Consider the following 15,461-nt stretch of genomic DNA (forward strand, 5'->3'; position numbering starts at 1 on the left):
GTATTTCTTGTCTTTTGTTGGCAGCATCTCTGACACTTTTCTACTATTATCAAAATATATTATTTAATTAGTTATTGTTTTACCTCTAAAAACAAATAGTGGACTCTACTTTAGGAATAAAAAGGACTATTCCAGCCTACAGTTAAAACCAGACTTCTTGCTTGTGAAGTTATAGCAGAAAATGTTTGCTTTATGACATCTTCAAGAAAAAGAGGAAGAGGGATTCTAGTAGTACTTTAATTTTTCTCTCCCCTTTCCCTTTATCTGTGTAAATAATATTCTATTAATTAAATATAATGGATTTTGATAGTATTCACCCATTTGCCATTCTTTCCATATCCTCTTTCCTAATTATGGTGGTTTGAATATTCTTAGTCCACAAGTAGTGATACTATTAGGAAATGTGACCTTCTTGGATTAGATATGGCTTTATTGGAGGACATGTGTCACTGTGAGGGAGGGCTTTGAGACCCTTATACTAGCTGCCTGGAAGTCAGTCCTCTTCTGGCTGCAATCAGATCAAGATGTTGAACTTTCTGCTCCTCCTGCAGCACCATGTCTGCCTGCCTGATGCCATGTTTCTCATCCTAATGACAATGAAGTGAACCTGCAATAATGCAAGCCATCCCTGATTAAATGTTGACCTATATAAGGGTTGCCTTGGACATAGTGTCTCTTCATAACAATGGAAATCCTAAAAGACATTTATGTTCCATGCCCAGCTCACACATCTTTTGCATTTTTTTATTTTATTCATTGGGTAGAGTTCTTATTAACAATTATTTCTGGAAGTGAGGCCTGGTCTGTAGTGTGGGTGAGGTACAAGAGTAATATCAGTGAACTAGAAAATATCATCTTGAGTTAGGTAACCCAATCCCAGAAAAACACACATGGTATGCACTCACTGATAATTGGATATTAGCCCAAAAGCTCAAATTACCCTATACGCACTCCACGGATCACATGAAGCTCAAGAAGAGGGAGGACCACAGTGCAGATGCTTCAGTCCTTCTTAAAAGAGGAAACAAAAATATTCATCAGAGGGGATATGGAGTCAGAGTTTGGAGCAGCGACTGAAGTGACGGCCATTCATACCCTGCCACACATGTGCCCCATATATATACAGTCACTAAAACTAGATTAGATTGATGAAGGTAAGAAGTGCGTGTCGACAGGAGCAGGATACAGATGTCTCCTTTGAGACACAGCCAGACCATGTCAAATACAGAGGTGAATGCTACCAACAAACCATTGAACTGAGAACTGGACCCCAGTTGGAGGAATCAGAGAAAGGATTGAAAGAGCTGAAGGGGCTTGCAACCCCATAAGAATAACAATGCCAACCAACCAGAGCTTCCAGGGACTAAACCACTACCCAAAGACTATATATGGCCTGACCGTTGGCTCCAATGGCATATATAGCAGAGGATGGGTTTGTTCAGCACCAATGGAAGGAGAAGCGCTTGGTCCTGCCAAGTTGGATCCCCAGTGTAGGGGAATATCAGGGGGTGGGGTACGGGAAGTGGGTTGGATGGTGAAGGAAACGGCTGTATAGAAGAAGGTGAGGGAACTGGATAGGGGTTTATATCTGGGAAACTGGGAAAGGGAATAACATTTGAAAAGTAAATAAAAAAATCCAATAAAAGAAAAAGAAGAAAAGAAAAGATATAAAAATTAAAATACAAAGAGTAATACCATTAAAGAAAATGGCTTTCCCTTCCTCAGGAGTTATCAAATCTCAATAGGTCTATACCTATTGTTGGAATTTTATACTCATATTTCCTTCTCTATGTTAGGATTTGGTTTACTTTGAGCTTTCTCAGGACTGGTACATGCTATTTCAACTGTTGTGTTTTCATTTCATTGTGTTTTTTCTTACTAAAGCAACCTTAATGGAGAAAATGCTTACTTGGCTTACAATCTATGTTGCAGTATGTTAGCATTAGAAGCAGTTTCCAGTCAGCCTCTGAATCCAGTGATGACATCATCCCTAGACAACAAAGACCCTCTTTTGTTTGTTGCCATGGCATCCACCACACCCCCCTTGACCTGTGTGCTGTGGTGCATATAATTACCAGGCATCTACATCACTGGTTGAATAAAAGACAGAGACCCCTTGCCCTTGCCCTCTTTTTCTTCTTTCTTCTCTTCCTTGCTTCTCTCCCCCACCCCCATTCAATAAAACAACCTCTTGTCATGGGCTTATCCTGTCCTGGTGTGATCTGTCTGGAAAGCAACCTTCCAACTAACACAGTTCATCACAGGGGTAAAGTCAAGGCACGATCTTATAACAGACACACCCAGACAATTGAAAGAAGAAATGTGTGCATGCTTGCTTAATTAATGCTCATCTCTCCATTCTTATACAGTTCAGTGTTAAAACCAAAGTGTCATGCTACTTACATTGAATTAAATCTTCCCACATCAATAATTAGGACAATTATTCACAGGCATGCATAGTTCAACCTGATCAGGACAATTGCTTTTTAAAACTTTCAGAAGAGTCTAGATTATGCAAGATGAGAAGGAAGAACAAGAAGTACAAGATTCGGATTTTCTTTTGGCATTAACACATACGATTATGAGTATTGCTAAGAAATTAAAATGATTAAAAGTATAAACATCTGTTAGATATTTAGATTTTTTTATTCTAGCCTATAAGGATATATATTTAATTCACTTTTTTATTACAAAATTTCCCACCTTTTCTTGGAAGGACAAGGTGTTTAGTTTTCTTGGCAACTATTATCTTCTTTTTCACATTACATACAGCTTTACCAAGAATGTATATGTTTCTTTTTGGGACACCACTGGAAAGATAATTTCACTGTTTGCATCAAGAAATCACAATCATTTGAAACTTTTTGAAGAGATAGTTCATTACAAACCAATAGACAAACACACAGAAACACACACACACACACACACACACACAGAGAGAGAGAGAGAGAGAGAGAGAGAGAGAGAGATTGCTGTAACCCTTTGATACCACAGAAAATCAGTTAATGACAATTAGGTTTAAATGCTCATGTAAATCCAAGATACAGACTTTGTCACCAGTGTGTACTCTTATTTACACCTGCAGACATCTGGCTATGTGCACTTTGATTTTTCTCTCCATGCTTATACATATTTTTACATATTTTTCAAGAAAAATGGAATGACAAATGCAATGATGTGCTATAATAAGTAAATACATCATACACCCATAGTTACATAAGACTGAACCCCCAGTGAACTAGACTGTTGGGGGAGGGCGGCAATGGGGGGCGGGTTGGGAGGGGAACACCCATAAGGAAGGGGAGGGGGGAGGGGGATGTTTGCCCGGAAACCAAAAAATTATTATTAAGTATTAAATAAATTAAAAAAAAAAACAAAAGGGTGGAGACAGGGTATGAGATTCATTTTCCATGTTTCCTAGGTGAGCACAAAGGTTTGGTGTGGCAGATGTAAGTTTAAAAAGTTTGAGTTTTAAGAGATGATATTATGAAAAGGAAGGTGACTGGCTTTCTTAGTCCCTCTTTCCCCACACCAACCTTCAAGGTAGTATAGACAGCAGTTGCAAAGTTTCTATTTCTCAAAGAAAAGTCTAGGTGGGGAATAACCCTGCCCCCACTTCACTGAGGATGTTTCTGAATATCTGACTTGCACAGAATACAAAAAAAAAAAAAGAGCAATATCATTGGAATTGAATCAAAGGTTGAAGGGCAATCCTTTTGCCTGGCATAGCATTCCTATTATATTCTGACGTCTGGCGCCTATTACCAGAACAAATTAGAACATTTCTAAGCAGGGATGCAGATTAGAACTTCCTGTTCTCAGGCAACTGAGCCAGTAAACACAGAAACTGAGGCGCAAACAAAGTGACCATAGAAATAGATTTGTACTGCTTCTGTAGACTTAAAGTCTTTTGTAAGCAAAGCTAAATAAGAGAGGTATTCTCTTGCAGAGTAATTGTGTTGTTGGTGTTTCCAATTAATTTTACTTTATAGTAGAAAACTAAAATGATTCCGGGAGATATTACCAACAAAATACAAGGATTATATCCATAACCAAAGCTTTGTTTTGCTTTATCAGAAAAAAAATTTGTTTGTGCCAACTTAATTCATGCTCCTAGAATTATTTAATAAATCTGCAGCTATTTCAAAAATGTCATCACTTATTAGAACTTCCTATTTAGTTACTCCTATTTTTTTCTTATAGTTTTTTTAATTGGCATTTTATATACAAAATTGAGTTTGTTCTATATATTCTTATTACTTGTTCCCTTCCTCACCTCTTCCCAGATTCTCCCTACCACCTCTCATACTCAGATACTCTTAGTTGCTCTCATTAGAAAACTCTGGCATCTTAAAGGAAAAAGAAGAGTAAAATAGAGTTAAATTAAAAAAAAAGAACGAAAAACAAAACAACAAAACTCAAAAAAAGTATAATAAATGTAGATAGATAAAGAATAACAGACATTGGTACACACAAAAACCTTGTAAAAACACAAACCCAAAATCATAATGAATTAGCAAATATAATACAAGGAAAAATTAATAATGTCCACACAAAGCTTGATGAGACAAAAATATCCACCAAATTACTAGTGTTTGAATGTATTTTGTGTTGGTCATCTACTGGTGATCATGTGGTCTGAACTTATAAATTTTTTATTCTTAGTGAGACTGTTATAGAAAACTAATTTGTCATTTGTGAGTGATGATCAATTGGAGATTGATTTTAGATTAGGAATATGGGGCTGTCTCTAATTCCACTTTCTTTTTTTTTTTTTTTTTTTTTTTTTTGGTTTTTTTTTTCGGAGCTGGGGACCGAACCCAGGGCCTTGCGCTTCCTAGGTAAGCGCTCTACCACTGAGCTAAATCCCCAGCCTCTAATTCCACTTTCAACATTGAGTCCTCATTATGCCCGGACCTATGTAGGTCCTCTGAATGTTGCTAGATTTTTGTGAATTTCTATCTTTACCTGTCCTGTTGTGTTTAGAAGACATTGCATGCTTTGTGTTCTCTGTCCCTTGTTCTCTCAAAATCTCTTACAATCTTTATTTCTCCCTTTCTTTAAGGTTAAATCTCTGTGATAGGATGGAGATAAGTTCATATAAATATCAAGGACTGAGTGTTCCAAGGTCTCTCAGACTCTGCACATTCTCCAACTATGGCTGTCTATATTTATTCCTATTTATAGCAAGATGGAGTTTTTCTAATGTTAGCTGATCAAGATACTGTTCTATGAGTACAGTTGAATGCTACTGTAATATTTTGTTGCTATGTTCCTTGAGGAGAACAGTAGAATGTGGTTTTGCATTGTGTTCCTGGACAATATAGTTTCACTTTCAATTAGCCTTGAAGGGAAGGAATTGATGGAGACATCCCATTTTGATTGAAAATCTTATATTAATAACAACACACAAGAAAATTCTAAACAATAAGAAATAATACTGTCTTAAAGAAATTGGAAGAAATAATCAGAGTAAAAAAATCAACAAACTAGAAAAAAATCACAAAGATTCATGAAACACAGTGTTGGTTATTTGAGAGAATCAATAATATTGCCAACCCCTAAGTCAAATTAACTAAAAGACAGAGTGAAACAATAAAAATTAACAAAATTAGAGACAATAATGTATTTATAACAGGCACCAAGAAAACTGAGAGAACCATAGGATATGCATCAAAAACAAATTCAACCAAAATAAAAGGTAACAGAGATTAATAACTTTCATGATATATACTATCTACCAAAGTTAAATCAATGACAGATAAGCAATTTAAATAAACCAATATCTCCTATTGAAATGGAAAGGGTAATTAAAAGTTTTCTATCTAAAAGTGCTCAGGGCCATAAGGTTTTATTGCAGAAATCTACCATATATGGATAGAAGAAATAACACCAATCCTCCTTAAGTTAATTTCTACAATATTAAAACAGAAGGAATATTGCCCTTTTGGGTAGCAGATGAGGAAAATTTATCTATGTATCCAAATCACATAAAGTTCCTATAAGGAAAGAGAATTACAGACCGATTATGAAGATAGATGCAAAGTTCTTAATAAACTATTTGCAACCCAAATACAAGAATTCATCAAAAGATCATCCAAGGTGATCATGTAGGCTCCAATCTAGAGATGCTGTGATGGTTATTTGTAAGTTGAAAGACAAAAAACATGTAAAAATATCATTACATGTAGAAGAAGTTTTTGAAAAATTCCAGCACCTCTTCATTTTAAAAGTCCTCTGGAGAATCTGTATATTAGAAACATGCTTCAGTACAGAAAGACCGTTGTCAACATCAATAAAAAGAATCTCAAATCATTTTCCCTAAAATCAGAAAAAAATTAACAATTTTCCACTTCCTATATACCTATTCAAAATAATACTTAAATGTTGGCTTGATCAATAAAATGACTGAAAGAGATCAAGGGAATGAAAGAGAAAAAGAAGAAGTCCAAGAATCTCTACTTGCAGGCAGTATGATTGTTCACATAAATGACTCTTAAAAATGCAACAGAATTTTTTTCAGTTGATAAAAGAATTAATCAAAATTACAACATATAAAATGCATACATTAAATTAGGGGATTTGTGTATAAAAATGACAGACTAAGAAAGTAATCAGGGAAACAGCACTTTTAGCAATACTCAAAGGTATAAAATATTTTGTGGTAACTCTAAGCAAGTCAAAAACTTATATAGTAAAAATGTTAAGACACTGAAGAAAAAAATCAAAGATGTCACAAGGTAGGAAATATCTCATAAGATATTCCACCCTTACAGATAGATAGGATTAATGTAGTAAATGTTACTATCTTACCTAAAGCAATCTACAGATTCAGTGAAATCCCTGTCAAACTCTAACACAGTTTTTGACATACCTTGAAAGGACACATTTCAGCTTCGTTTGAAAAACCAATACAAAGGAAGAAAACCAGGGTATCTCTCTTTTGTTTCTGTTTCTTTGTTTTGATGTTGTTAAGAAAGGGTTTGACTGTGAAGTTCACTCCATCTTGGAATTCCCATTGTTGACCACGGTGGTCACTGATATACTTGCTTCTGACTCCTGATTTCTGAGATTCAAGGTATATGACACTACTCCTGGCTATAAATGGTTTATATCGATTAAGAATAGTGAAAGTAGTTCTGAGGAGGTATCATCTTCGACCACTAAGAATAAAGTAATATAAAAGCATTGTTCAAGATGTCTATGGAGCTGAAGTGAAGATGCAGACATAAGTCCATACACCTATGGTCACTTTGTATATGATAAATAACCCAGATAAAATATTCTGCAGAACCCAGATCTTTAGCAAGTGGTATAATTCAAACTAGATATTAACATATAGAAATATCCAGTTTTTGTTAGAACACAGAGTTATTTCCCAGAATACCCCATGGATATTTTAATAGAACAAACTTTCTTGGAAAATATAACTTGCTTATATGCTTTGGAATATTATTTGTTGTGCTTTCAAGACTGTATTTATTCAAGAAATTGATCTTATTAATTACATACAGATTAAAGCAAACATCATTTTTGAAATTAAAACAAATTAATTTCTAGGTAATTTGTGTTTCAGTAATTGAGTTTTTCATGCAATATTTGTGATACTGGGTATGGACATCACAAATCTAATTAAATAAATGGTAGCTGAGGATATAGCATAAGTTCATAAAGTTTGTGATATTTCTGACAAAAGGTAGTTATTGTCATTGAGAATGTACTTAAATTTGATGAGTAGATTCTATGCTGCAGGGTTATACTGCAACATGGGCAACTATAAGTCCTTTGGTGACACCAAGTTTGTTCCTAACCTGTTCAAGGAAAAGGTGGAACCTGTGATCTTGGGGAGTAAGACTGCCCAACAGTACCCAGAAGTCAGGAACATTTGGCAGACCTGTGGGGAGCTTATGTTCTCTCTGGAACCAAGGCTTCGACATCTTGGGCTGGGGAAGGAGAGGGTGACCACCTATTTCTCTGGGGATTGTACCATGGAAGATACTAAGCTGTCCCAGGACTCTCTGGACTCTCAGAACCTCAGTGCATATAACACACGGCTCCTCAAGGGCCAGGAAGGGAAGTACCACTATGAGGTGCAACTGGCTTCAGTACGCAACACAGAACCTGCTCTCGACTCTGAATTGAGTTCCAAGTCCTGGGGGGACTACGCCCCTATCCTCCAGAAGGTGGTAGAACACTTGGAGAAAGCTAAGGCTTATGAAGCCAAGAGCCATCAGGAGTAAATGCTGGCCAAGTATGTGGAGAGCTTAATGCAGGACTCCACTGAAGCCCTTAAGAGGGGCTCCTGTTTGTGGATTCAGGACAAAAGTTCCATTATAGAGAGTTACATTGGCTTCATTGAGAGTTACCGACCCGTTCGGCTCCCCAGGAGAGTTTAAAGGCTTCATGGGCATGGTTAACAAAGACATGATTGCGAATTTTGAGCGGCTGGTTGCAAGTGCTGAGCAGCTGCTGAAGGAGCTGCCCTGGTCTCCTGCCTTGGAGAAGGACAAGTTCCTCACCTCTGACTTCACTTCCCTGGATATCTGGCATCCCTGCAGGCATCAACATCCCCAACTATGATGACCTGAGACAGACAGAAGGCTTTACGAATGTGTCTGGGGAATGTGCTGGCTGTAGCCTATGACACAAAGTGGGAGAAACTCATCTTCTTGGAGGAAGAAGACAAGAACCTGTACAACTGCTGGAAGGGGCCGTCCTTTGATGTGCATGTGGGGTTACATGAACTGTAGGGCCACGTCAGCAGCAAACTCTGTACATCCAGGATGAGAAAGGTGTTTTCAACTTTGACCAGGAGACAGTGATCAACCCCGAGACACCGGGGCTGGTACCGGTGTGGAGAGACATGGGACAGCAAATTAAGCATGGTTAGCAGTAAGGTCTGGTCAGTGGGCAGACCTGCCTTGGAGCGGTTCCTCTGGTGACTCCATATGCTGAAGTACACAGGAGATGTGGTTGCAGAGTGGGCCCTGAATGATGGCTAAGCAGCGGTCACTGACGAACTCCCAGAGTGCTTCCTCACTCTAAGGGATACAGTACTGCTGCCCAAGGAATCCCCGAAGCTTATTGTCCAGCCCAACAATCGCCTGGAAGGGGCAACTGGTAGAGTATGTGGCCTCAGCGGCTGGTCTCATCCGATCCTTCTGTGAGCAGTTTTCGGAGGATGGGCCTGAGTTGGAGGAAGTTCTTACCCAATTGGCTGCAGCAGATGCTATATTTTGGGGCTACCAGGTCCAGGAGGCCTCATCTGGCCAGGCTTGAAAAGATCTGTGTGGTCTCTCCCACTTTGTCAAACTAGGGCTGTCAGGGGACCTGAACTGTGTTTAGGAGTCGGGAGAAGGGCAGGAGCTCGAACTATGGTGCTGCTGCAGCTGAGGGTGGGGATGCTAACCCTTTGCATTTGTCAGCACTTTCTAGTTCACCATATGTCCTCAGTTCCTAGATCTGCACTGCCATCTATGGCGAGAGCTCAACAGGGTGCCTAGTCTGGTTTTCTAAATGGGAAGGTGGAAGTTCTGAGAATTGGGTGTTCTAGATCCAGCAGGTGGCATATGACAGAGTCAGGGCTCAAAGCATTCTCACCAAATCCAGCACTCTTCGTGTATTACTTTTATAGTCAGAAAAACAAATATGACAACAAAAAATGATATTATTCATCCATGCTTGCATATGGTTAATTTTAGGTCTAGCTGAGGGCATTTTACACATTATCTTTAACATTACAAGTAGAATTTAAATGTAAGACCTGTATCTACACTTATGTGAAAAGCCACTTGACAGAAGATAAAAATAGAATTTGATAAAGAATGAATGTTTATCTAATTTCATTATTTTATAAATTATATATAATTGGTTAATTTGGCAAGGAGACTCATAGGTATATAATACATAGTTTGGAGACTTTTCTGTGAATCGTTTTGTTGACTGTACTGATAAAGTATAGTGACAGAGTTACAGGGATTCTGGCTGCTATGTATATTTTTCTCAGAATCTACTTATTTCTAATAGATTTAAAGGATCCCTTTTGCGTTTTCTTTTTAATATTTGCATTGCCTATTCAATGTTTACCTAACTGAGTTAACCATAAAAGAAATAAATATCATTCCCCTTGTCTGGAATGGAATGATTCTTACAGGGAGAGGACTAGAGAGATTGATGCTAACTGATAGTGTCTATTAAAGATAACAGGGAAGCTGTTTCCTTGAAAACTTAACAGTAAAGTTTCTGAAGCAAGAACTACATCGTGGCAACAACTATTTGTATATCAACATTATTCGAAGAAATTTCACAAAGTCCTATAAAAAAAGGCCTATACCAAGCACAGCTGATGAGAGAGGGAGAATCAAGATTTTATTTAAAATAAGTTGTGTGGTTAGTTGTAAATGCACTCACCATTATATGTTAGTGTGTGTATATATGTGTACTTATATTGTATAATATAACATTAAATTATATAATATATTATTGCATCATTATGTGTATATAATAATGACAGAAAGAACAGATTTGCAAGTCGCAGAGGGGATGGAAGCACAGTTGGTTTTTGAGGTCAAAAAGGTAGGAGCAGGAAAGACACAAATAAAAAAAAAAAAGGAAAGTCACAAATGGAGTACTCCTAAATAAAGCTTTCAAAAAATTAAATACATTTCTCCTCTATAATTTAGCATATCTCTATCCAATTTACAAATAAGATGACAAAAACTCTTAAAATAAAAATACATGATCATTTTCATATTAAATTTATTTTTTAACATGTAAAGAAATTTCAACTATTTGTATCAGTCTTGCAAGTATTTTCATTTATTAGATTTCAGTTTTAGACCTTGCATGTCAAAAGTTAATTAGATTTTAACTTCTACTGCCCTTGGACTAAATTTCGGTAACTATTTAAATTTCTTTGGCAAACTCTTGATATTGAACTAGAATGTCCCTATATTACTTTGTTATGTCAGCATGTAAGTATAAGTATGGTATTACCTACATGTCTGAACAGCTAATTCATATATCATGGAAATGTATAGAGATAAATATTTTAAAATGCTAAAAATGTGATACGAAAAGCATGTTGTAATTATAATCTTTAATGTACCAAAATTTTTAACTTAAAAATGAACCACAAAGATCTAATTCACATCTAGTTTTATAAGTCATATTAAGAAATAGGAAAGACAGCCAAAAAAAACTTAAAATATTGAACTTCTGATTATGAAAACTGAAACATTTAGCAGCATGTTTTATACAGTTAGGCTAACTTATCAAAACTACAATGTTAATCTTAGAACTCTGAACTGTTAAAGTCTCAATATAGCAGTAGCAATATGGCAGAGCAAAAGGAAGACATCCGAAGCATTTTTTTAACCTTATAGTTGTCCTATCACCATGCAAGGTTTAATGTTTTCCAATTTTTATATCTTATAATTACTGACTCAAAGCACAATTATTCATCCTTAAATATTTTCTTAGATCTTCAAAATGTATCTTCTTTGTATCTATTTAATAGTTTTATTTTATTTTTTATTTTATTTATTTTCATCACAGATGTTTCCATGCTCCCATTTGGAGCATAGACATTTAGGGTTGAGAGTTCATCTTGGTGGCTTTTTCCTTTGATGAATATGAAGTGTCCTTCCTTATTTTCTTAATGACTTTTGGTTGAATTTTATTTGATATTAGAATGACAACTCCAGCTTGTTTCTTCATGCCATTTGCTTGGAAAGTTGTTTTCCAGCCATTTATTTGAGGTAGTATCTGTCTTTGTGTCTGGGGTGTGTTTCCTGCATGCAGCAAAATGCTATGTCCTCTTTAAGCATTGATTCTGTGAGTCTATGTCTTTTTATTGGGGAATTGAGTCCGTTGATGTTGAGAGATATTAAAGAATAGTGATTGTTGGTTCCTGTTATTTTCGTTGTTAGAGGTGGAATTATGTTTGTTTGTCTCTCTCTTGGTTTCATTGCAAGGAAATTATATTCTTCCTCTCTGTATGCTGCAGTTTCTTTCCTTGTGTTGGAGTTTTCCATTTATTGTCCTTTGTAGGACTGGATTTGTAGAAAGATATTGTGTAAATTTGGTTTTGTCATGGAATATCTTAGTTTCTCCATCACAGTTAATTGAAAGTTTTGCTGGATAAAGTAACTTGGGCTGGCATTCATATTCTCTTAGGGTGTGTATGACATCTGTCCAGGATCTTCTGGTTTTCACAGTCTCTGGTTAGAAGTCTGGTGTAATTCTTATAGGTCTGCCTTTATATGTCACTTGACATTTTTCACTTACTGCTCTAATATTCTTTTTTTGTTTTATACATTTGGTGTTTTGACTATTATGTGACAGGAGGAAATTCTCTTCTAGTTCAATCTATTTGGAGTTCTGTAGGCTTCTTGTATGTTTATAGGAATCTCTTTCTTTAGGTTATGATGTTTTCTTCACCAATTTTGTTAAATATGTTTACTGGCCCTTTAAGTTGGAAGTCTTCACTTTCTTCTATATCTATTATCCTTAGGTTTAATCTTCTCTTTGTTTCCTGGATTTCCTGTATATTTTGGGCTAGGAACTTTCTGTGTTTTTACATTAATTTGACAGTTGTGTCAAATAAGATTACTTATTTCCTTTCACCTCTTTGTTTCTTTGTTTTTCTTGCTTTTTTTTTAAAGAAAGGATTTATTCATTTCTTCTAATTGTGTTTTACTGGATTTCTTTATGGGATTTATCTTTTTCCTTTCTAAGAACCACTATTAGTTTTATAAAATGGGTTTTTAGGTAATTTGCTTGTGCTTCAGTTGAGTTGTAATATACAGGGCTTCCCACAGTAGGATAGCTTCCTCAGAAGTTTGGGGATTTATTTTACCTCAACATCCAGCTATAGCGTATGTTACTCTTTGGCATATATCTAATAGGTGCTCCGTCCTGCCACAAGAACACTTATTCAAATCTATTCCTTGTGGCAATCTATTCATAATAGCAAGAATGTAAAAACAATAAAAGCTAAGCTATCCTACTGTGGGAAGCCCTGTATATTACAACTCAACTCAAACAAAAGTAAATATGAAAAGCAACCAGTACCAAAAGATAACAAAAGAATCTTTACCTTATTCTCCATAAAAGGTAGGTAGAAGTATGAAATGTGAACTGTCATCTGACCTGGCTTCTTTTGTGGACTTATGCTTCACCTTGAGATGCTCCTAGAGATGCAAAGACACTGTTCAGGAAAGTATAATTTAGAAGACAATGTTCCGATTTTGCCACAAAAACTTGATTTTAAAAGCCAAATATTTCATTGTGATTGAGATGTTTCATGATGAAAAAATACACTAAACCATCAAGAACATAAAAAATCTTATGCTCTTTCCACCTTTTAAGTAACTCTCCATATTAGTGTCAATTTTAAACTAGCAAAGCTTTCTGTTGTTGCAAATAGAGAGATAAGAATTGACAAGATAAATGTTTTTAAAATAATTACAATGATATCTCACAGATTAGAAATATTATATAAAACATTTGACTAAATAGAAAGTAATAGCATATTTTTAAATTGATTTTTCATAAAAATATTTTTCTACAACATATTTTGATCATAATTGTTTCTTCTCAGATTACTTATATATCATGCCCAGATCACTAGAGAGCCAAATATACATGATTTTCTTCTCTTTATTTTTTGAAAACAAAGAAAGAAAACAATACTTGAGCAAATCATAATTTAAAACAAAGGAAACACATAAACTACATAAACACAAAACTAAAAACTTTAAAAACCCAACAAAATATACTAAACATACTAAACAACCAAAAGACTAAGAGAAAATAAAAATACTAAAGTGAAGCAATGAGACAAATATGTATAGTAGACTCTCTTGTTCATTTTGTGTTGGTTATCTTTCGTTGTGCCTGGGGCCCTACCGTTAAATGTGGTTAATATATCTAGTGATATTCCATTGGAGAAAACTATTTTCTTCCTTTGGAAGATGTTGTTACTTATAGATACCATTCTGAATCGACCTGGGAGCTCTGAGGAACTACATATGGCTTTGACTTAAACACTCCCTGTGGATCATTTCACAGTCTCTGTGAGTTCATGTGTGTGTCAGTCTTGTGTTTAGAAGAAACATTTTACTTGGTGTCATCTATCCTTTCTGGCTCTTAAAAGTTTTCTACCTCACTTTCTACATAATTTCTTAAGCTCAGAGGGGAGACATTCCATTTAGGATGGAGTGATCAAAAGTTACCCACTACTCTCTGTACATATTCCACTTGAGGACCTTTGTACTTGTTACAATCTACTACAGCAGGAAACTTTTCTGGATAATCCCAACAAAGACATTCATCTATGTGTATCAAAAAATAGAATTGTAAATAATTTTATTGCTATGTTTCTTGAAAAGAACAGTAGTATTTAATTCTTTTTAGGTCCACAGCCAATCCAATCTCAGATTCTTTACTGTTTAAGCTGACATAATAGTCAGTCACTGGTTATGGCTTATAAAGTAGACCTTATATCCAATTTTAGAATGATTAGTTAGATAAATATTTTTGCTGGTATTGTACCAGCATATCTTGCAGATAAGTTACCTACTATAGATTAAGACATTTGTAGCTGGGATGAATTACAATTTTCTTCTAAGACTATGTAGAATACCTCTAAGAAGCATAAACAGTACTAAGTAGATTTGAAACATCTATTAAGAAACTAGCTAGGCTTATCAATTTTTAATGAATTATGTCTTCATTGTCTCGAACAATAAAGTTTATGGAGTGCAAGGAATGGTTTTAGTAGTAGCCTGAAATGCTTCAGGGTTTCCTAAGAGTGTTGACCAACAAATCCAATATTGGTAATGTAGCACTCAATGTTTAATATGATAACAAAAAAGTCTAATTCTTGCATGGTCTTCCCCATATTTTAGTTATTCTACTTACTATATATATATATATATATATATATATATATATATATATATATATATATACAGAGATATGTACTCATTCATATTCATTGTTTCTTTACTGATAATAGCAAGAAGTTGAAAATAGACTAGATTCCCATACACTGAGGCATAGACAATGAAACTATGGTATCTTAACAAAATGAAACATCATTCAGCTAATGAAATTATGATAATTACAGAACTTATTACAAAAATGAATGGAAGTAGAAATAATCATTCTAATAAAGGGAACTCTGACCCAAATTGACAAGCATTGAATGTATTCTCTTAATTCATTGTTATGCTCTCTACAGTCTGTATAACAGAGCCTAGATATAGAATAAAGGACTAAAGGTGTGTGGGTTATTTCCCAAATAATAGAAAATAAAATATATAGTTATGGAATTATGGAGGAGAGTTAAATAAAAAGGGGAATATAAGACAGGAGTAAAAGGAATCAATATGAGAACTGACAGCCAATACTGAGGGATATTTAAAGGGTTACATAGGAAAATACTTCTGGAGAAG

The 15,461-nt window shown here is 35.3% G+C and overlaps 1 pseudogene; it reads left to right on the forward strand.

Moving 5' to 3' along the window:
- Positions 1-7,715: 7,715 nt before the first annotated feature.
- Positions 7,716-9,279, forward strand: Dpp3-ps2 (dipeptidyl peptidase 3, pseudogene 1; annotated as a pseudogene).
- The last annotated feature ends 6,182 nt before the right edge of the window (positions 9,280-15,461 follow it).

The sequence above is a fragment of the Rattus norvegicus genome, chromosome 13 (genome assembly GCF_021556685.1).
Source record: "Rattus norvegicus strain SHRSP/BbbUtx chromosome 13, alternate assembly SHRSP_T2T, whole genome shotgun sequence".
Taxonomy (NCBI): domain Eukaryota; kingdom Metazoa; phylum Chordata; class Mammalia; order Rodentia; family Muridae; genus Rattus; species Rattus norvegicus.